The sequence below is a fragment of the Diachasma alloeum genome, unplaced genomic scaffold (genome assembly GCF_001412515.2).
Source record: "Diachasma alloeum isolate Michigan unplaced genomic scaffold, Dall2.0 Dall_scaffold_00198, whole genome shotgun sequence".
Lineage (NCBI taxonomy): Eukaryota > Metazoa > Arthropoda > Insecta > Hymenoptera > Braconidae > Diachasma > Diachasma alloeum.
The window spans coordinates 2,556,793-2,581,244 of NW_021680363.1; the positions used below are offsets into that span (position 1 = coordinate 2,556,793).

The 24,452-nt window shown below is 42.4% G+C and overlaps 1 protein-coding gene across 4 annotated transcripts in view; it reads right to left on the reverse strand.

Annotated features, from left to right (window-relative positions):
• The window catches only part of LOC107035442 (CUGBP Elav-like family member 4), a 338,453-nt gene that overhangs the window by 218,043 nt on the left and 95,958 nt on the right, over positions 1-24,452 (reverse strand). The gene's annotated exons all lie outside the window — the stretch shown is intronic.

Genomic DNA, 24,452 nt, shown 5'->3' on the forward strand with positions numbered 1-24,452 from the left:
TACGGGACTCTACTATAAAATTAGCTTGTACCAGTTTACCACCCACACTTCTCTCCCCCTGTATCCCTTACTTTCGAGGACTCCAACGTACTGGACTACGCCAGTGAACGTTTGTTAAGGGTCAATTCTCTCTCCCTCTCTTTTAACCATTTGATTCTCACGAACATCTGAAGTTTCTCATGCATATAGACCAGTTACAGTACACAACTATCGTTTATTTTCACTTCTGTGCGTGGAGTAAGCAGCTTTGTACAGCAAATTTAACGAATTAGAAAGGGAATAATGGAGTGCTTTTGTTTCTCCCCATATTCCACTGTTAAAAAGTACATTACATAAACGTGGAAACAGAGGGAATAGAGAGTTCAAGTTTATGCGTTGCTACGATTTTAAGGGGGGGTATGAATAGGCCGATGGTGTAGGGACGATCAATAGTCCGTTTGTTAAGTGAAACAATGCTGAAACATTACAACGAATGGGCATTCAATCCCACGGCTTTGAATTACATTGGTCATTGGAAAATGAGATGGCTGGTGTGGAGTACATGAGGCACGGAATGAATGTGCAAATGCCGGGTTTGTAGGCTAAAAAAGCTGTGAGAGCTATAGGGAGGAGGATCGGCTTGGGATTTAAACGTTTGGTAAATTAAAATTGTTTCGCTATTTCGGTTTGTATCCAATAGTTTCATGCTGTTTTAAACTTTAGCTGTTACAATTTCCGGTTTACGGGATTACTTGATAGTTATATATTGGTGCAGTATTCACGATTATAGGAGGAAACGGGAGTGGAAAAAAAACTTCAGGAAATATTACGGGATAAAACGGGAAAGTGGGCGATGCTCTTTAAATTTTTTTTTTTCTTGAGTATTTGGACGGAAAACGGTTGTTTCTTCGAAGCATTATTTATGCGTCACAGGAAAAATTATAAATTTGCAGGTTTTACTGAAAATTCAATGGAATTCTACATTTTTTAACAGCAGAAAGATAGAATTCCTAAACTCCCTTCGATTTTTAATAAAAACAAGAATATTTAGTCTCGAAATGTGCTGAATTTTTAATTAATTACAAATTCAAGAATACATTTACCTGAATTTTCCTGATTCTCGTGAAATTTTACAGAATAATTGAACTCAAATTTACAGCTTCCAAAATTTTCCCTAAATTTTTGAGTTTTCAATGACGAATTTCTTGAAATTTCAGTGGACCTATAATGTGATAAAAATTTCCAAGACGTACACCGGAAAATTCACGACCCATATTATCGTTTCTTCGAAGCATTATTTATGCATCACATGAAAAATGATAAAATTTCAGTTTCATTTAAAATTCAATAGAATTCCACCTTTTTAACAGCAAAACGAGGAGAATTTCCCAATAAAAACAAGAATATTAGTATCCAACTGCGCAGAGTGTTCTACCAATTGAAAATTCAAGAATACATCTACCTGAATTTTCCTGTTTCCTACGAAATGTCACGGGATAATTGAATTAAACTACATCTTCTAGAATTTTCCCCCAAATATTAAGCTTTCAGTGCCGAAATTTCTCGAAATTTCAGTCGAACTATGTGATAAAAATTTCCAAGAAGTGCACCAGAAAAGGCAACCAAAAATTATTAACAGCGCACAATTACGTCTCACAACCCATATTACCGACCCGTTACTCTCCCAGTTGAGCGAATACCAAACACGCGAAGATGCAAGCGCAAAGTAAATACTTATTTGTTGGCAAACAGCTACAGACCAAATACAATACTCAAGTTTGACTCGAAATGAGCGATCACGAAACACCAGTTTCTAGCGTGTTCCCCGTCTTTTCCCTACGGTGAAATAAAGGCCGAGGGTTTACGATGTCTGCACGTGTTACAAAGGTGTTCTGTTTGCATCACCTGTACCTCGCAAGGGTACACAGAGGGAATTGAAGGGGCTCGTCTCCTCGTGAAGTCCCCCTTTGTCATTTGCGGATCTGGGTATTACGAGGATGTCTGGGGCGCAGATGATTCACTTTGTAGAGGGACCAATGGTTGCACCAATTATCGCACAGTCGCTCTGACTAGCTGTCTGAGGGATCAATTCTTGACCGCAGCTCCACTGATTGGAATTCAATCCCCCGTGATATCTCGTAAGTACGGAGAGCATTTGTCATACCCGGGAGAAGAGTAATGGGATCGATTAAGGAGTGGAAGAATATCAAGAGAATGAAAAACACAAATTGCAGGAGATAGCGTCATAAGTGGTAAGGCTAGTTTCCAACTGGCGGATTGTATAGCGTTGAGCGGCGGGAAAGGGGGAGACGATTGAGAGTTTTCGCTCTTTTCTGGATTCTCTCAACGATTGATAAACGTTCTGGGTAGTGCCCCTTGGGTTGGCAAGAGGCCACCATACGATATTCAACCTTGCTATCTGTATTATTATGCGAAACGCCTACGCCTTTTCATCCTTTATTCCAAGCATTATTTCGCCATGAAAATTCATTTCATCCAAAGTTTTTTTTTCATGGATATTTCCCTTTTGTTGCTTCTCACGGAGATGGGAATCATCGTTTCTGGATTGATGTGACACTTACCTGAAACATAAAATAATTGGTCTGGTTAGGAGAGCTTTCTTTACACTATGGAATGAAGAAGAATGGGGGAGAGAACATGATGTGTAACGAAGCGGAAGAATTGGGGATGGGGACAACGGGGTATCATCGCATTTCCGGTCACGTTCCTACAATATTGAATCGTCCGATTAACCGTGGTCCGTGAAGGGGTGAAAAATATTAGGAAATGACACTGATGAAATCACATTTTCGGCGAATTGTGAGACAAATGTTGCAAGTGCGCCTTTGACATGTGGAAATGCTTCATTTTTTTTTCAATATATAAGTCATTTCAATGCTCGTCCTTCATCCAATTAAATTGAAAGCCCCCGCATACCATAAATTTCCCAAAATTTTCATTATTCAAAGGATAAAATATTCCCTCCCATTCATTCTAACCGGGTAGAAAACATAATTAAAGCACCACGTGTGCAAAGGGTACAACAATAAATCTTGTGGATCAGCAATAATGTCTGGAGAACTTGGCTCCTCGCATTTCAACGCTCGAGATCCCTTCTCAAGTCTCCTGGAAGACGTAGTGGCAGTTTTGCTTCGCCATTTCCGGATGCCTACACCCACTTTTTGAGGGAAAAAAAATAAGGACTCCTGTGAACTATGGAGTTGGGCATCAAGTTGCCGAAAAATTATGCGAGTTTTCTCACTCCAGCGTCTAGTCGAAGGTGTCTAGACGAGGGGTGGCTCGTGCACACAAACAGATTCGCATGCGAACCGATTTGTGAGAATTCGGACTGACAAAAAGTTATGGGAAAGCGGTGGAAGCCTTCGGGGGATGGATTTACATTGGTAATGTGTACGATCAAGATATAGTGGAATGGATGAATACTAGAAAAACTAGTGTTTAAAATCAAAACACTTTTGGCTCCTTCACTACAAAAATTCGGCTCTTACTCTAAGAACCAAATGTCGCGATTTTTAAGATCCAAATGTCGCGATTTTTAAGATCCAAATATCGCGATTTTTAAGTACTGAAATAAGTCTTGATTTAAGACCCGAAAGCGATCTTATTGCTAAGATATCATTGAAATCTTATTATTTGGGGGGGTGTAGTTTGGTCTCTACGACCAAATATAAATTATTATTGATAATTTTTTTTTTTAAGGAGTTGGGCGGCGGGTGGGGGGGGGGGAGTTAGAGTTAAATAATAAAAATGATTGATGATAATTTCATTGATTACTAATTAATAATTAATGGCTTCAATAATATTATTATTTATAGCTATTTTTTCGGTTTTCGAGTGATTGGCGAGAGGGCGAGGGGGTTAGAGTCAAGTAAGATTTTTTTTTTCAATTCCCGGCTGGTTGAAGGGAGGAGAAGGGGGCAAAAGGGTTACAGCTAAATAATAATCAGAAAAATATCTTTTTCTGTTTTTATCATTTTTGGAACGGTGGTCGAGGGGGGCGGGGAGAGGGGGCGATGAGGTTAAAGTCAAATAATTTTTTTTTAATGTTTTTTTTTCTCTTTTTTGGAGCCACGAGCCAGAGAGAGAAGGGGCAAAAGGGTTGGAGTAAAATAATAATATTTTCTTGTAAATTTCGAAGTGGTTGGTGGGAGGAGGAGGGGGGTCAAGGGGTTAGAGCCGAATAATCGAAAAAATTTTTTGTTTCGTTTTCCTCCTTTTCGGAGCGGCGCGGCAGAGGGGGAGGGGGGTAAAGGGGTTAAAGTCAAATAATGATGAAATTTTTTTTGTATTTATGTTCTTTTTTGGAGCGACGGCGAGACGTGGAGGGGGGCGAAGGGGTTAGAGCAAAATGATATTGATTTTTTTTTCTTTCCGTTTTCTGAGCGAAGGGGAGAGGGGGAGGGGGGCGAAGGGGTTAGAGCAAAATAATATTAAATTTTTTTTTTTTTTTTCATTTTCAGAGCGACGGCGACAGGGTGTAGCGTCTCGCTACACTTACACCAACGCGTAACACGCACGGATACGGCACGCTGAGAGACGACTGGACATCGGTGACATCATCGCGCTCTGTCACGCCCCCAGTATCAAATACCTCTCGCTCGCACCTATTGTATTCACATCCGAATTCTTACCTGACGCGGATATAATAATTAGTCGTCCGGCTCTCGCCGATCGGTGGACATCTCCACCTCATCTGTATATATATATTCATTACGACTCACTCATGTACATACATTCATACCGACAATAAACTAATCAGTTTAGCAACATTGCCTCGCATAGTGATTCGATACCTTCCCGAACAACCACCACCTCGAATCCTACAAGGGGGAGGGGGACGAAGGGGTTAGAGCAAAATAATATTGAATTTTTTTTTTTCATTTTCGGAACGACGGGGCGAGGGGGAGGGGGCGAAGGGGTTAGAGCAAAATAATATTAATTTTTTTTAAAACAATTTTTGAATCGGAGGAGCGGAGGGCGGGGGGCGATGGAAGAGTTAGAGTTCCAGAATAATGTATTTTCTAAAAAATCCTTATTTTTGTGGCGGCCGAAAAATGGAAAGGGGTTAACCTTCAATTTTTTTCGAGGAAAAAATTTTTCATCCCCAAAACCGGCGGGGATCATTTCTTTATGTTANGCCAAAAAACCAAAATTGTCCAAATTCAATCAGAAATCCTGTCGTGAGGAGGGCCCTATGGACGTTGGGGACCAACGGGCCCCGTTTCTGAATTCCATTGAGGTTACTTAACATAAAGAAACGATCCCCGCCGGTTTTGGGGGTGAAAAATTTTTTCCTCGAAAAAAATGGAAAGGGGTACACCTTCAATTTTTTTCGAGGAAAAAATTTTTCATCCCCAAAACCGGCGGGGATCATTTCTTTATGTTAAATGACCCCATTCGAATTCACAAACGGGGCCCGTTGGTCCCCAACGTCCATAGGGCCCTCCTCACGACAGGATTTCTGATTGAATTTGGACAATTTTGGTTTTTTGGCCATATCTCCGTCAATTTCCGCTAAAAATGAATTTGACCAAGACAACAAATGTGGGGAGTGAGCTCAGCTTTAATTTCCAGGAGAGAAGAATGGCATAGGGCAATTAGAACAGGAGAGAGGACCCAAAAACTGACTGAAATTTCAGTCAGTTTTTGGGTCCTATCTCCTGCTCTAATTGCCCTATGCCATTCTTCTCTCCTGGAAATTAAAGCTGAGCTCACTCCCCACATTTTTTGTCTTAATCAAATTCATTTCTGACGGAAATTGACGGAGATATGGCCAAAAAACCAAAATTGTCCAAATTCAATCAGAAATCCTGTCGTGAGGAGGGCCCTATGGACGTTGGGGACCAACGGGCCCCATTTCTGAATTCCATTGAGGGTACTTAACATAAAGAAACGATCCCCGCCGGTTTTGGGGGTGGAAAATTTTTTCCTCGAAAAAAATGGAAAGGGGTACGCCTTCAATTTTTTTCGAGAAAAAATTTTTTCATCCCCAAACCCGGCGGGGATCGTTTCTTTATGTTAAGTAACTTCAATGGAATTCCGACACGGGGCCCGTTGGTCCCCAACGTCCATAGGGCCCTCCTCACGACAGGATTTCTGATTGAATTTGGACAATTTTGGTTTTTTGGCCATATCTCCGTCAATTTCCGCTAAAAATGAATTTGACCAAGACAACAAATGTGGGGAGTGAGCTCAGCTTTAATTTCCAGGAGAGAAGAATGGCATAGGGCAATTAGAACAGGAGAGAGGACCCAAAAACTGACTGAAATTTCAGTCAGTTTTTGGGTCCTATCTCCTGCTCTAATTGCCCTATGCCATTCTTCTCTCCTGGAAATTAAAGCTGAGCTCACTCCCCACATTTTTTGTCTTAATCAAATTCATTTCTGACGGAAATTGACGGAGATATGGCCAAAAAACCAAAATTGTCCAAATTCAATCAGAAATCCTGTCGTGAGGAGGGCCCTATGGACGTTGGGGACCAACGGGCCCCATTTCTGAATTCCATTGAGGGTACTTAACATAAAGAAACGATCCCCGCCGGTTTTGGGGGTGGAAAATTTTTTCCTCGAAAAAAATGGAAAGGGGTACGCCTTCAATTTTTTTCGAGAAAAAATTTTTTCATCCCCAAACCCGGCGGGGATCGTTTCTTTATGTTAAGTAACTTCAATGGAATTCCGACACGGGGCCCGTTGGTCCCCAACGTCCATAGGGCCCTCCTCACGACAGGATTTCTGATTGAATTTGGACAATTTTGGTTTTTTGGCCATATCTCCGTCAATTTCCGCTAAAAATGAATTTGACCAAGACAACAAATGTGGGGAGTGAGCTCAGCTTTAATTTCCAGGAGAGAAGAATGGCATAGGGCAATTAGAACAGGAGAGAGGACCCAAAAACTGACTGAAATTTCAGTCAGTTTTTGGGTCCTATCTCCTGCTCTAATTGCCCTATGCCATTCTTCTCTCCTGGAAATTAAAGCTGAGCTCACTCCCCACATTTTTTGTCTTAATCAAATTCATTTCTGACGGAAATTGACGGAGATATGGCCAAAAAACCAAAATTGTCCAAATTCAATCAGAAATCCTGTCGTGAGGAGGGCCCTATGGACGTTGGGGACCAACGGGCCCCATTTCTGAATTCCATTGAGGGTACTTAACATAAAGAAACGATCCCCGCCGGTTTTGGGGGTGGAAAATTTTTTCCTCGAAAAAAATGGAAAGGGGTACGCCTTCAATTTTTTTCGAGAAAAAATTTTTTCATCCCCAAACCCGGCGGGGATCGTTTCTTTATGTTAAGTAACTTCAATGGAATTCCGACACGGGGCCCGTTGGTCCCCAACGTCCATAGGGCCCTCCTCACGACAGGATTTCTGATTGAATTTGGACAATTTTGGTTTTTTGGCCATATCTCCGTCAATTTCCGCTAAAAATGAATTTGACCAAGACAACAAATGTGGGGAGTGAGCTCAGCTTTAATTTCCAGGAGAGAAGAATGGCATAGGGCAATTAGAACAGGAGAGAGGACCCAAAAACTGACTGAAATTTCAGTCAGTTTTTGGGTCCTATCTCCTGCTCTAATTGCCCTATGCCATTCTTCTCTCCTGGAAATTAAAGCTGAGCTCACTCCCCACATTTTTTGTCTTAATCAAATTCATTTCTGACGGAAATTGACGGAGATATGGCCAAAAAACCAAAATTGTCCAAATTCAATCAGAAATCCTGTCGTGAGGAGGGCCCTATGGACGTTGGGGACCAACGGGCCCCATTTCTGAATTCCATTGAGGGTACTTAACATAAAGAAACGATCCCCGCCGGTTTTGGGGGTGGAAAATTTTTTCCTCGAAAAAAATGGAAAGGGGTACGCCTTCAATTTTTTTCGAGAAAAAATTTTTTCATCCCCAAACCCGGCGGGGATCGTTTCTTTATGTTAAGTAACTTCAATGGAATTCCGACACGGGGCCCGTTGGTCCCCAACGTCCATAGGGCCCTCCTCACGACAGGATTTCTGATTGAATTTGGACAATTTTGGTTTTTTGGCCATATCTCCGTCAATTTCCGCTAAAAATGAATTTGACCAAGACAACAAATGTGGGGAGTGAGCTCAGCTTTAATTTCCAGGAGAGAAGAATGGCATAGGGCAATTAGAACAGGAGAGAGGACCCAAAAACTGACTGAAATTTCAGTCAGTTTTTGGGTCCTATCTCCTGCTCTAATTGCCCTATGCCATTCTTCTCTCCTGGAAATTAAAGCTGAGCTCACTCCCCACATTTTTTGTCTTAATCAAATTCATTTCTGACGGAAATTGACGGAGATATGGCCAAAAAACCAAAATTGTCCAAATTCAATCAGAAATCCTGTCGTGAGGAGGGCCCTATGGACGTTGGGGACCAACGGGCCCCATTTCTGAATTCCATTGAGGGTACTTAACATAAAGAAACGATCCCCGCCGGTTTTGGGGGTGGAAAATTTTTTCCTCGAAAAAAATGGAAAGGGGTACGCCTTCAATTTTTTTCGAGAAAAAATTTTTTCATCCCCAAACCCGGCGGGGATCGTTTCTTTATGTTAAGTAACTTCAATGGAATTCCGACACGGGGCCCGTTGGTCCCCAACGTCCATAGGGCCCTCCTCACGACAGGATTTCTGATTGAATTTGGACAATTTTGGTTTTTTGGCCATATCTCCGTCAATTTCCGCTAAAAATGAATTTGACCAAGACAAAAGTTGTGGGGAATGAGCTCACCTTCAACCTCCGGGAGAGCAAAATGGGATACGAGAATTAGAACCGGAGATATTTCCAAAAAACTGAAATTTCAACAGAAACGAGCAGCTATCCTCTATGAATTATTGACCCAAGAGATGATGCAGTGCCGCAAACAAAAATAATTCTCCTCCTTCTTAATCGTTCTTAAAGAAGGGTTGATGCAGCATCGGTGCCAGATACGAGGCAGCAACATCCGGCGCATTCATCATTCTTGGAAGGACCACCGGAATGGTGTGGTAGCACCAGGGCTATCTGTCTCCCTGCGGTAAGATGGCCAGACCCTTTATACGCCTAAGAACGAGGAAGGAATAACCTTTAGGTTGGCAAAAGCCGGGGGACTCGACGTGGGGAGGTGTCGGCAGTGCTCCAGCTGCATCTGGACAATCTCCAAGAGCCTTCAAGACACGCTGGAATCCCTGGCTCAGGGCCCCTTGACTTCATAAATTCCCACGGTATAGCCCCCTCGAGCCAGAACCACATAACTGTTTCCAACCAATTATTATAAATAAAATGTGGCCAGCCGTAATGATAAACGGCTTTGAGCAGGAGGAAGCGGATCCTCGTCGACCGCGGATGACTCCGTAAGCTTTCACCAATGGGCTCCGAGCCACATTCGCCCTCTTTCTCATTCCCCACCCCCAAAAACATCCGCGCTGATGGCCTATTCCATTTCCCTCGCGATAACAATTATATTAATCATTTATACTCGGAAAAATTTTCGTTCTATTAAAGAAAAGTGCTTAATCCACTCGATTTTTGTTGCGGCTGTTACATTTGTCTGCGGAGAAATATCATGTGCGATGGAATTGCTGTGAAGTACACATGATTCAAGCCTACAGCTGTCCACAGTTGTGAGCTTGCCAGCGACTTCGGAAAAATGTAAATTGAAAAATATGAGTTGTACTATCATACGATAAATAATATTATGGTTGGACTGTATGAAATACCGTCAAGCCTATAAACTGTAATTTTATTTGGCGAAGGCAACAACTCGTAAATCATATTCCCGACCCAGCTTGTATCACGATTACACACCATATTACATTTGTCAAGAACCAACCCCTCAGTGGCGATGTTTGTTATTTAGGAATGGCTAGAACAGATGTCTCGCTTTGGCAGAGTTTTCTGGCTTCCATCGCAGATATCACAGTATTTTTTCGTCCTCTTCCTACCACGCGGACTGTCTTATGGTTTCACACTACTATTTCGGGCAGTCCTCCCATTATTGCGTCTAATAGTGTAGGAAGAGGACTGTCATCTTGGCCGTCGCCAGAAAATATCTAACTTCCAATTAGACGGGAGAAAGAAAATACAGCTTTCGCCGAGTTATATGATCACTTATAGTGCGACGGCGGTTCACTTGGAGTGGAAAGGGAGAAGGGGAGGATGAGAGGGGCCTCAGAGTCTCTGGAATACCTCCATTTCCTACAACTCTCTTCGTACCCTCACTCGAGGGGGGAAAATAATTTTCCAGCAATCTAGGGAAACTATCAGAAGAGCGAACGTCTATTTACGATTGCGGATTAATTCGAGAGAGGGTTTATCGTAACGTTTCTCTCATTTCACTTTCCTCATCTAATCTTCTGAAATGAACTCCTAAATTTCAGCAGTGAAATGCCCAGAGGTTTTCAATTAGAAATACTACATCTCCTCGAGCCATCTCCATTTTTGAAGGAAAACTTCTCTAGACACAGTCGAGTAAAATCGTTTTTGCGAGAGACGGAGGGAAAAAAACAAGTGGCAGAGCGATTGCTCGCAGAGATTGGCGGGTCGCTATAAACAGTGGTAAACGGCAACAAGCGGGAAGCAAGTAGGCTTCGTGTATTTTTCCGTCTCCCTGAATCTGCAAAGAGTATGATTCCTCAAGGAACGAGTGAAGTTTCCACTGTACATGCATATCTCTGTGTGCCAGTGCGGTTTTCGCCTTCATCCGTAGCACTGCACTCGCTAAAGACGAGTTGTACCCGGCAAAAGAGAAAAATCGTCGTTTGGACTCAGCGACGTGTACCAACTGGTTGGGGAAAAAGGTTGGAACTACGCACCTCAGTGGATTCCTCTGCATAAAGCAAGTAACGAGTCTCTGAGTATTTTTTTCGGAGTTCCCTTGAAGCCTCGAATAGTCGTATATCTGCTTTATTTCGACCGCCCGTGTGTACACATTGCGCTGTGTATACTTATCCAATGGCTGCGGGTGGTTCACAAGAGAACGAAAAAATGGAAGAGGAAAATGGGAGAGACTGATTTTAAGGTGAGAGGACAGAAATGTTTGAAAACTCCAGTCAGTCATATCTATATCTATAATTTCTGACTTCAAACTTTGTCTTCGGCCCTCGGGTTCCTCATAAGAGTGAAGACTGCTACTCAACAGTTGTGACATCGATCATTGAAGACTTTCTGATAGAAACTAGCGAGCAGTTGGATCATTCCCACGTATGGGAATCCCCACTTGATTAACACATTCCGCCTGAAAGAGTGTTCGTGATCCTGAAGGACAATGAGCAGCCCTGTGACAATTCCATCGCAAACATGCTAGATAAAGCGAAAGAGACGAATTACACAGATTGCACCTAACCACCTACACCGCTTTACTGGGAGATGTGCTTTCTGGCTTTTTGGTGGAGCAGACAGCTTCCACATATACAATGTGTGTAGTGCACACATCCTATCTTGGTAATCAGTATCGGATGGGGAGGTAAGCCACAATTATGGGGGACCAGACGGACGCCTCGTGCCTGATGCATGACCCAACTCATAACCAAATGGGATAGAAATGGTTTCAGAAGGGACGGAACCAGCTGCAGATCTTGATGGCTTTTGTCTTATTTATGAATGCTACCTAGGAGGATTGCTTCGGATTTCAATTGATCAATCGCTACAAGATGAAAGAACATAACATGTCTTCTATTTTCTTCCTTTCGTCAGTCTAGAGAAGACGGAGATTTTTTATCCGCGGTGGATGCATGACCCAACCTACAACCAAATCACATAAAAATGTTTTTAGAAGGAAACGTACTATCGGCAGAAGATTGAAGCTTCAAAGAAAAATCTCGGGCTTTGTTTTATTGACGCCATCTAAAAAGATTGCTTCCGATTTTAATTAATTAATCCCTTCAAGATGAAAGGACATCACAGCAACATCTCGTAATCTCCATTCCGACAATCGAAGAAGGATAAAAATTACTGGGGCCTCTCAAACGTTCGCTATTCGCATCTGTTTCACTATGACGAGTGTTACCCGATCAATAGTAAGACGAATGAAATATGGAAATGCCCGTTGAAAATGCGGCTACATCAAGTCCATCTATACATCACGCCTCGCTCCCGTCTCATTCATGTTCAGATCCTCCATCTCCTCCTACACAATAATGCGCTCGCAAAAATAATTGAAATGGGGAGAACAACGCAATCGCAAATGCGACACAAAATATCGATGAGATTACATTTGCCGGGTGGTATCATGTATATCTGTCTCATATTTTATCCCACGCGGCTGACGCTCATAATGCGAATGGAAATGCAATGGTAAAATATTCTGCGGTAAACGAATTACAATGACGGGAGTTTGTGGTACTCCACTATTTGTAGTTTGTCGTACAAAAGGACTATTCAGAATATTCTTTAATGGTACGAGCGTAGATCCTAATGCCAATCGGTTCGACGGAGCATTAGGGGAAAAGCTCTCTAGCAGCCGTGCGTCCATTTTGACTCGTTCCAAGAACACGATCGGATTCCGTCGACGCGGATAACGATCCCGACGTGACGTTGCCACCGACCATCTCACACGAAGGCTTCCAAATGTCTCTCACGGATGTGCCCTACCAACCAAATCCCAAAAACCGACGGAATCACAATACCGGCTTGTCCTTTCAGATTGACCTTGCGCTAATATAAAAATGTGAAGGAACGATGCATCACGGATTTTCAGTTTCCAAAGTGGCATGAAAGCCAGAGCTGTAGCTTGCCTACAGGTACATAATGGAAGTTCGACGTAACTTCTTGACGATGGCAATATATAGCCTTCCATTCCAGAGATCACGTAGTACGATAATGGTCCACCTTGCCATTCCTTATCGTATCCCGGGGACATTCAAAATCCTCGATCCTTTATGGTATAACCATGCTGTACACCCTTTCACTTCCCTTCGTCCTACGTTACGTGACATACACGCCTATTCATACACCTCGGGGAGAATTTCATCTCAGTGATTTCATTCCAAGAGTCTCACAGGGAGTTCCAAAAAAGTGCATTCAGCTTTCTGCCAGTTGTAAGCTGTCGGATCGATAGATCGGCTCCGACGAATTGCTGAGTTCTTCGCAGATTGGACCAACTGGAGGGATCCGAATGTTAATGACTCGACATATCGTGATCAACAAAAACGCAAACCACGATGAAAACGACCAATGAGACTCAATCCTCGGTATCTTCGCATCCCCCATGAAAATCCTCTTCACCCTGTTTGCATGACCTTCCATTTGGTGTGCAGCGCATACACACCGTCATCAGTCTTCATTACGAAACAATGGGCCGGCAGCGGGCGTTAACAACTCATCCGTGTGCCGACAACGTTCCCTCGACGACGACCCGGATGTCGCCCAACGGAATCCGCCAGCCGACGCGCGATTAAAAGGACAATGGGAAGCGAGAGGTGGAGGTGGGTGGAGGTTGCTGTACGTTTTGGTATACTAGAGGGATAGCTCGTGTGATTCTCCAACGTTTGCCGGCTCACTGACGATTAGTAACTTGGATGATGCCACCATTATCCATCAGGCTCTCGTACATATATTATTGTATACGTCATCATAACGTAACCAACACGAACGGGCATACGTGTAACCAATCATGATGCGTGGGGAATTGGCGGGAAAGCCGGATTGGTCGGGTGTTCTCAAAAGTATGATAAGCTTCCCCACTGCAAAGCCATTTGGCAAATGACGTTCGGTACGAGACATATCGAAATGGAGTCGTAAGCCAGCGATTTCACTGTTACCCGCAAGAGTAGTGGTAAAAAGAGAATAAGGTAGCGAAGGGTTGAGGGTATGGAGGAGTACTAAAAGCGAACTAACCGGGCTATGAATAATGCAGCCTCGTACATCTTCCTTCTCCTGCTGATAATTATGTTTTACACCGTTATGCCGTGTTTCGTTAACCCCGTTGAGAGAGACCGAGGGCACACCCGTCCACGGACTTTGGCATTATCCCTGCATATTCATTACTTAACACTAAGTATTACTTCAACCCTTGGCGAAATATAACACTGTAATAGCGGATGGTAACACGTATACTCGTTTCTGGAGAATCCGGCCTTATCATTGCCCCATGAATGTTGCTACAATCCCATTCTTCTTCAAATCGTGGAGGAGTATCGGGCTCGCGTACAAAATTTACATCGAATTCGTGACAACGAGGGCTCCCGTATATCATAACTATCGCATGTAATTTCGGGGGTGAACTTTGCCTTCTCGTAACTACCTTCTGCTTCACAACAACGGGGAGAAATTGATGGGAGAAAAATAATAAGAAATTATCATGCTCACCCTCGGCTCATTGTTAATGTTATAAACTGTTCCGCCAAGGGAGATTTCCGAAAGTCGTTGGCGAAGCGGGGATCAGAGACTGTGAAGACTTTTCGGTTGGTAAAGTGGGTCGACCGTGTAAACCGTTACTGTTTCACCGTATGATGTTTGCATATTCATTACTGCGAGGGATCTTGTGACTCCGCAGAGGAGGAAAAAGTCTGCTCACTTGGAATGTCAGTGGACGACGAAATGTTGTAGTGTATTCTCAAAGGAATGCAAGAGAACGAGTTTATGCTTTCCTGGCGTTTAATCCATCGTCTTAACGCCTTTTTCCGGTGGGTGAGCAAGATCTGACTCAAAACTACCCTTTTGATGGTATTGATTACCTTTGGATCAGGCATGGAACGGTTGTGTGGATCGCAGTTTAATCTAAATGTCATAATAACTTGCATTGCATCTAGAATCTGATTATTTCAATTCAGAATGTCCTTTTTGTCAGTCTTTCAGCTTGTGATGTTTGCATTTTCATTCGTGTGAGAAATTTTGTGACTCCGGAGAGAGGAAAAAGTGAGCTTGGAATATCAGTGGACGACGAAATGTTGTAGTGTATTCTCAAAGGGATGCAAGAGAGTTTATGCTTGCCTGGGGTTTAATCCTTCGTTTTAACGTCTTTTCTGGTGTTTGAGAAAGATTTAACTCAGAATTATCCTTTTTATAATATGATTACTTTTGGATCAGATGTGGAATGGTTATTGGGATCGCAGTTTCATCTAAATGTCATCAAAGTCATCCATAATGACTTTGATGGATTCCAAATCCGAAACTTGCGCCAAAATTCTCCTCAACATGTCTGTTTTGCTGCCATCTCATTGTTTCCCTTTCTCTTCAAACGTTTTGGCCTTCTGAACTATACGATGGGGATTCCCCTTACACTAAACTAGAAGGTTGCAACACCCGTGGGACATAATTCCAGTTCTCCAACGTCTTTGGGTACTCCCTTACGAAAGTTGCTACCTGCAAACATGGAAATTACCCCCCGTCGAATAGCATGTCTTGGGCGGCTTCTTCATGCATTCACTTATATATGCGCATGCGCATAATACCAACTGTTTCGTCTGTACAGTTTGCATGTAAACGACGTCTTTATAATATCGGTGGAGAGGCCAGTGGGAAAGGTTAGCTGCCGGCCACTCCTTTCCGCCAAGCTTATAACCATTTTTTCCCCCGTATCCTTCTACATTTACACTATGAAGCCTAAGTGCTCTGTTCCTCACCAAATGCATTCGCCCTCTCTTTCGGGGTACTTTATATCGGAAAATATTCATTGCACGTCCAAGAACACATTATCAAATATTCATAATTCAGTTATCTTTCTATTTTGTTCCCTCAACTCTTCTTTTTCCTTGGCTTTTCAAAGGTTTTGGCAAAATTATTCACGAAAATTGTGATTATCCAGAGAATCAAGACGAAAAAAAAGAAGAATCAGAACGCTGAGAGGAAGCTTTTCGTTGGTATTATGCCTGGCGACTCCGCATGGCTTCAATTGCAGGAAAAGTGGAAAAAGCTACCTGCTTTTGTACGATGTAAAAATAAACGAAAGAGAGTAAAAGAGTGTATGGAGAGAATAGGAGAGGTCTCGTGACCGGGTGAAAATAATTACGGAAAGGAGCTCCGGTAATGCCAGAGTGCGCATTGAGAAGGAGGGACGGAAATGAGGTGAATGAAGTACCTTGGAAAAAAAAATCAACCTCCAGGAAACTTCAGAGTATTAACAAAAATGCAGTTTTTTTAGATTCACTTCGAGCACCTCCGCCATAACCGATATTATTTTCTCCACTTTAGTGGTGAATTTGAACGATTACAAATGCCCCTATTTAAAATCAAATCCAATGAAGGGACCGCAAAATACACCCTCTCATCACGTTTAAACGAATTCACCTCTAACTTCTCTAGTTAATCCCCAAAACAAGTTTACTAGGCAAGAGTGGTAGTGAGAATCGACGAAACAGAGTACAAAGTTGCTGGGTAATTCTTTCGGTGATTAGCAATGGCTCATTATCCACACAATTAGTAGTTTGCGTAATGAATTCAAGTGTTTGCTGCTTTAGAATTACCATGTTAACGAACATCACTTCCCCTGACCCACTCGGAAAATCCGGAATAATCCGTGCATCGCGCTCTTAATTCACTCTCGATACTAAAGTGAAAAAATAAAATGGAAAAGCCCTCGGGGGAAAAAAAGGAGCTAATATATTGGTTTTGGTATCAATGTTTGCAGTTTGCGGGAGGGCATGGAACCCAAAAAGAAACGGATCGAGGGTATAGGTGCAAACAAGAAACGAGAATATCCCACACCACGTTGAGGCAGGGTGGGACTAGACTGGAGATCCAAAGTTGAAGGAAACCTGGGGAATTGCCAGAGGGCAGGGGTGAGGTGGGTGGCGGGTGGAGATGAGAACCAGGAGGGTGGGCGGGAGGAAGGGAGGGTGAAGGGACTGAGACGTACACAGTAGCTAGTCGATGTGATTGGCATGGTGCCAGAGAGTCCTAACGATGCTTTTCGAAAGGAGGGAGATTCTTACTCCTCTTTGGTCCTCTCTATATCCAACAATGAGGTACCCAAAGATACTACCCCAGCCCATACCACTACCAGCTATGGCATATCCTTGACGTTCAACCCCCTCTGGAGAGTCTTCGCCTTTGGCTTCTAGTTATAGTCAGTGACGCAATGTTGTTACCACAATCACATTTTGGCACGCTTCTGGGGAGTGGAGATATGGGCAAGTCTAATTCGTTCGGAATTCGGTTCATTTGGTTGTTATTATTTTTGGTTTGAGGGGCTGATTACTAGGGGCTACAATCATTACTATTGTCATCGAGATGTCTGAAATTTCGAATGTCGTAAAATAAGACAATTCAAGACACAAGATTCAGCAATTCAATTTCTTAATTTGAGACACTAGTTTTTTTCCTCTAATGTAATCGTTGTCTCCAATCTTCTCAAGGAATCATCCGGCGGATAATTAGATGGTCAGAATTCAGCTCATCTCCAGCATGAAAAGGAAAATTCCCGTATCTAATTTAAATTCTCAGCGTAAAAAAATACCGACACGACGATAAAATGAGACAGAACAGGGGGGAATGGAAAGTGTGCATCCCAGGGAAGAGAAAAGAGGTGAAGCGTGGATCGTGGCCAAACCACGTGCGGCCGCGAGATTCATTCCGCTTTACGTAGGAAGCCGGCCCCTTGTGCCCATCCCTACCCGACTATCCCTTGCAACTATATACCACCCACGGGAATTCTCTTGGTGTTCTACTCTACCTATGCCGCCTCTTTTCTACTCTCGCTCTTCTATTTTTTACCCCCCTTTTGGTACTCATCCGCATACCTATCTGTATACCTCTGCAGCGTTGCGCTTTCCTTGTCCACAAATCCGACTTCAGGAAGTGGGCAGCTGACTCTCTAAAAGCATCCTACACAATCCCAAAGTAGCCAGTGACTTTGTCAGCTGCGTGGGATACATAATACATCAGTTTGTTTCCGAAATTTGCGGTTAAATTTTTGGGCCTACACTTTTAGAGAAAAAAAATGATATTTCACGGATTTTTAATTTTTTATTTTCGGGTGAGTGACGTTAAATTGAATTTAGAGGGAGAAAAATCCAAAATTTTGGATTTCACTGGACCTCTGAAGAGATAAAAATTTTCAAGAAGTGCGTCAGAAGTTTTGACAATGTGGCTTTCATTTTTTTCCATTAACAATTCGAAAAAAGGGGCATCTCAAAGAGCTATTCGTCTGAATGTCCGCGCAGTAGCCAATGGGGAAAAACTTCTCATCCATCCTTCAGATTCTCGCTCAACATCAAAGGCCATCCATTAAAGATCACCGAGACATCCCTTCGGAGAGTGGAAAAAAGGTCTCAGGATCGAAATCCCTGACTCCGAGGATTGCAAACCTGAAAACAGCACGTAAAAAAAATCCATAAAAAATGAATAAATAAAATGAATTCAAATATAATAAAAAAAAATGGGGGCACGGAGAAAATAAAAAAATGTAACGGCTTAAAGTTGAGTGGAACGAAGTAGAATATACATATATCTCTGTATATGAATGTGGTATATAGACATGTGAAAAAACGGAGAGGAAGAAGTTAAGCGGGTGAGAGGACGTCACCACGTATGAGAGGCATTGAATGATATAAACGGAGAAGGGAGGAATCAGGGAGATGGAGAGAGAACGAATGGGAGAGTTGCTTGGAGTCTCGTCTCGCATCGATCGTCACTCTCTTCTTGAGATAGCCGTGGTATCTTGAGCGCTTCTCGAGCGAATCGAAAGTTTTCCGCTCGTTTCCGATAATCTTGGTGTTCTCTGTCCTCTCTCGCGCATACGGTGCACTCCACTGATTTAGTGGATGTGGAATTTTATTCGGAGGCATTATTCAATAATTATTAAATATTTTACGTCTTGATTTTACCCGAATTTTCCCGACGTCCATTAATTTTCGTGGAATAATCCAACTGAAGTTGACGTGTTCCGGCGATTTTTTTCTTCAATTCAATATATGTGACGGAAATTTGGAAAAATTGTACCAGGAATTTCAACGAAAATTATTTAATTTAATTTATGGGCGCACGATACCCTCCACTGGATCGACAAATGCGAAAATTTCAAAGACACAATCTGTAATTTCGTTTGAGGCTATCTGCATCAGGATGCTCTGAAAATTATCGCAAAATTACTATACAGGGTAGGTAACCGGTATACGCGTCCGGATGGATAACTGTAGGGGTAGCTGTCACGAGCACGCGCTCACACACCTCTCACCAACACACACACGTCTACACAGTGGCCCCTGTACAAAGGAAATTAATTATCCACGCGTCAACCAGACCATACCTCTGCTGCTGCATCATTTCCGTCTACACCCATTTCGATGCCGCGATAGGCTATATGTGTACACCCTTAGGCGGAAAATATAATTGGCGTTATACAGCGATTCCCCCGCTGCAAGATTATGTATTCGTTGAAATAAGTTTGCACTGTGGGGAAAAATGTTATTCCAAAATGCTGAATTTTCGAATGTTATGGAACAACATTTGATATGTTGAGGGCTGGTTGGATCCGCCAGCAGTTTGCGATGGTGAAAAAATTGGGTGGAGTATCAGTAAAAATTTGAAATTCTGAAATTCACCCTGGGGTATGTAACGGCTCATATACCGTCACGTTTCAAGGCTTTTTCCATTCTTCTCTCAACCCTCCCCCCTCGTCCTCATATCGAATGCATTTTCCCAATTCATGTATGTATCCGCGGATCTATTGGCTATTGAATATCTGTCATGCGGCAACGATAACCCAGAAGATCGCTCTTGGAGTAACAACAAAGCTGGATTAAGTAGCTGTATTTTTATAAAGCGGAGAAATTTCAGAATCAAAATCGGAACTTTAATTTTCATATTCAGCGAAAAATCGAAAAGATTCGCACTGTCAAGACCAGAAATTTTTGTCTTGAAATAAAAAACATGGACGAGACGTTTAAAAAAGTCTTAAAAATGGACAAAAACCCCTCAATTTCGAACACTAGTTTTTTTGGTGCGGCACGGAATACTTCATACATAAATTATGAAGTTGAAAATATGAAATAGCATGGAAAAAGTTGACGAGGAATAATTTTCATTTTTTTCTTCCCTCCATTTCATTTCTCGTCTGTGGGAAGTCTGCCAGCGTAGCTACCATCTCTCTTATCCACCGGATACGATCCTGACCCAAAAAGGCCGGGTAAATTAATAAATTATGAAACTTTTCCCTTGGCTCACAGCCGAATTGCACACACTAGAAGCGAAAGGGGGCTTTACGGGATCCTGATGCCTCGCTTCCGATGCTTTTATGCGAAGAACGTCGCCAGTTACTACTATATCCCTTTCTCTACTAAAAGCGTATTCTATACAGAGGGGGAAGGGGGGGGGGAACCGATGATACCCATTCCCAATAATTTTCCTCCCAAACATAAACCGGAAAAAAGGCGGGGGAAAAATGAAAACTGTAATGCGAGGGGAAATATACCGAGCATACTGTTGCATCCAGTGCGTATTAGATTTGGAATTGATGGTCTCCAACTCGATAAAGTGGGTTGGACAGCAACGAGGGAAGGGAAATAGTACTAAAATACAGTCCTAGTGATTTCAGTCTAGATTTTACTGTGGAGTCAACATTTCAGTCCACATTTTGCTTGACGAAATAATTAATGTTTCGATTGAAACCTCAACTAAGTTAGGAAATTCTAATAAATTCAATTCACTACCAGTCCTCTGTGAATTCCCCATTAAATGGTCCTGAAATTTCAATTCCTTCGCACTGCAGTGGATTTCTCCAATGAAGATTAAACGAACGAGTGATAAAATCTAAATAAATTGCACTGTCATGAATCTCCCACGCCAAAATCCCGTGACCCTATCCCTCTCCGATTAAATCAAAATCACAACAGCTTCATATCATCCCCCTCCCACCCCGCTACAATTACGATATCGCGGATCACGTTTGCGGGACGCGTCGAACGTCCACCGATAGGCCCCTCTTTCATCCGGTAATTAGCTCGGAGAGTAACCCGAGGATCTTATCACCTTGTCCGATCGACACTTCAGTGCCACGAGCGACGATTACACCGTACGCTAAAGCGACTCAATACGCCACACCTACTCCCCTCCCCCTCCCGGTTTCAACTGGTACGCGGCACACGGTAGCCCTTAATTAATTAACACCGCTACCAAACAATAATTATCGGAATGGAAGATGATATCGTCGGCTTATTTATTGGAACTCTGATATCAGTTTTACGGGCGGGGGAGCTTCATACTAACCTACAACACTCCCTCCCCCCTCCCGGCACCCGATACGTCCAACAATCCGGGCTATACACGACGATTTCCAGCATTTACAGCACACGGTACCGAACTCAAACCGATAGTGTATCCGAAAGCCCCGACGTCCCTAATTGATTCATAAATTAATTTGCCTTCGCTACAATCTCTCTCTCTCTCTCTCTCTCTCTTTCTCTCTCTCACTTCCCCTCTCCCCTTTCTCTCACCTCATTTTCCTAACTCCATACAGTGGTTCTGCTATACCTGTAGCCATCGTATTTACGGCTTTTAATTATAGTTCCCGGGGGTCTGTGTCTACTCCATAGATTTGAGCTGAAATTAATTTCGTCAATTCTCGGGTTGATCACTGGGGATTCAATGGGCTCAGCTGTTGGATAGTTTCGGGCTGTGAAAAATTTTGAGTACGTGAATGGCAGGAATTTATCGTATATTCGGCATTTTCAACTTTGAAATCGCTGATTCGATGGTAACCATGGTATGCCGGGGGGATTTTCTCTCTCGTTTCGGTGACCCCCTATTCTCATAATCGAGGCCTCGCTATCCGAGTTTGGAAATACACTGGGGATGGTGTGGAGACTACCCATCGAGTTGGAAATCGGCTGGGCCACAGGCTCGTTAAGCCGATACCGTCTGCACGCACACACACACTCACACGTTCTCTCTCTCTCTCTCTCGGTAATAGTCACGTCTTTCTCTTACTCAGGGCTGGTTGTCTCTTTGCGCAGTGCCATACCCCAAATGTGACTCTTCGGTCGCCCTTTGGCTTGAAATTCCATCGATATTAGGGCAGGATATGGAATAACGACGATTGGTTACGCGGGAATTTTTTTTTTCCCCACTTGCAATTCCAACGGATCCTCCAGCGATAATTATGTGCCAATTAAATTTAACGAGTGTCCATTATTTCGGTGGGCAGAGAGGAGTGCACGTACGAATTCTCGGACCCCTCATCGAATGCCATATAATCCCTTCGGTTTTATTCCCCCCCCCCTTACTCTTACTCGACAATCTGTCCAAATGTCCTCTTTCCAGCCACTGGATCTACTCGGTTTTTTTCGGCTGGCATCTCCAACCGTCGCCAACATCCCAGATCGAAATCCAATTACTTTTTAATATGTCCCAGTGAGAGCATTGGAATCGACTATGAAAACGGGAGAGGGGGAGGGAATCGGAATCAAGTAGAAAAATTTTGGTTTAGAGAGGAAAAAAATAGAATTTAGGAGATATTTTTCTTCATTCAATAGGCAGTTTGAACACGGAGGAAATTATAATATTTGGTGAATTTCAACAAGTAGGTAGTGAAATTTACCAACTAATTAATTAAAATTCAGAAAAGATTTTTCAATTCTACTCGACAACTTTTCAATACAATAATTGATCCATATTCTATTTTCCGGAGGAATAAATTACAGAAGTTACCGTACATTCCGTACTCATTTATGCGTGCAGGCAGACAAGGATTTCCCAACTTATTCTAACTTTCAATCTAAACGTGAATATTTAGTGTCAAATTACGCTGAATATTCGATGAGTTAAGAACTCAATAATTTTTCCGATTTCTAGTAATTTTCATGGAATATTTGTATTAAGATTTACATTTTTAATTGATTCTCCCGTAAACTTTCCAATTCTTGACAAAAACAATTCCGCAATCATTTGCATCTTGATAATCCATCACTGTCTCGTCCACAAAATGGTTTCGCAATAATCTACAATTAGTTATTAAATTTCAACAACTAGTTAGGTAATTTTCTCTATGACGGGTCGACAAATGTCTTAAGCGTTCTTGAATTCAGTAGTGAAGCGGTAAACCGAGATACGTCGATTTTGACTATTAGCCAGTTTTTGCTCAATATCTCGGAATCTAAGAGAGATAGCAAAATTCTTCTCATGACTTTTTTTATAACGCTCTATTGGCTCTACAAAAAAGGTCATGACAAAAATCTTTCTATCTCTTTTAGATTCCGAGATATTCGTCAAAAACTAGCCAATAGTAAAAATCGACTTAACCCGGTTTACCGCTTCGCTACTGAATTTTTCAGCTGAAGTTTACTATCTGAAATTTTTCATCAATCGCCGAATAAATTGCCCAATTTTTCCGACAACACTTGCAACATGCAATACATTGGCTCGAACCGAGAGCGTATATACATCGCATTAACCCACCCCATCCAGTATAGACAGGATTTTTTTTCAGGGATACCCTTGGAGGTTAGGTGAGCCCTCTAATCAAATGGGCCGGCGAGCCCGAATCCGATTCACTGGCTGAGCGAATCCGGCGAAGCGAGACTGTGGCACGAGATCCGCATGTGAATTCGCATTCTCAGCCATCCCTTCCCTAAATTCTCCAATTTCACGTATACGGGAATAGGAAATTTCCGAATTCGCCCAGACCCATGTAACCCTAAGTGTATATTCCGTAAGCTGTGAATTTTTAATACACAACGTTCCCCTTGAAACACGAGGCCGACTCGATCGATAAAAACTTGATCCTTTTCGCTGTAAAAACTACTGTCTTTGAGACATCTTAATTTAAGGCGATTAATTCGAGGAAAAAAAAATACTTAAAAAAAATAGTCTTCATCAGTATTTTTCATCCCAAAAATTATTTTATCCTCATTATCCTTCAGAAAAAATGAATGGAGAATTTAGAAGAATAAATGAGAAATCGCGAGTTGATAAGACACTTAATGTCTTAATTTCAGACACTAGTTTTTCTAGTATTATTACTTACATTATTTTGTCGTCTCCTCTCATGATAAATGTACTGTAATGGAGCTCTGATTCCTAAACATTAAGTTTTGAAGACTGGGGGTGGGGGTGAGGGGAGTGGGATGCTGAAAACTTTGTCAGTTCTCAAGGCAGATGATGGGAGGGTGTGGGGTACCAATACAGAGAGTGACCACTAAACACCTAACAACCAACAACAGCAGCCAACATCGAACACCGATAAACCAACGAAAACTAAACCAACCACATGTCACATTGTAACAAAACTCAGCGAACAGTGAAGACATAATCGAACAATGTAATCGATAATAAAATATGTTTACAAGTAATTGAATAGCCACAGCACTAGATCCTGCGGTTGAATCGAGCCTCTGGATCCCTCGGCTTTCTCGCAAGAAATTCAGAAGCCAGATGCAACCCAGATCCAATGGAACGGCCGTTGTATATTCATTCAGAAAAATGAAAAACGTGTGTAGCGAATTACAAGGGTTCGTGGACAATAGAGGATTAACAGTGACAACAAGTGTGAACATAAAAAAAATCAATAGTGAACATGAATAAATAAATATATG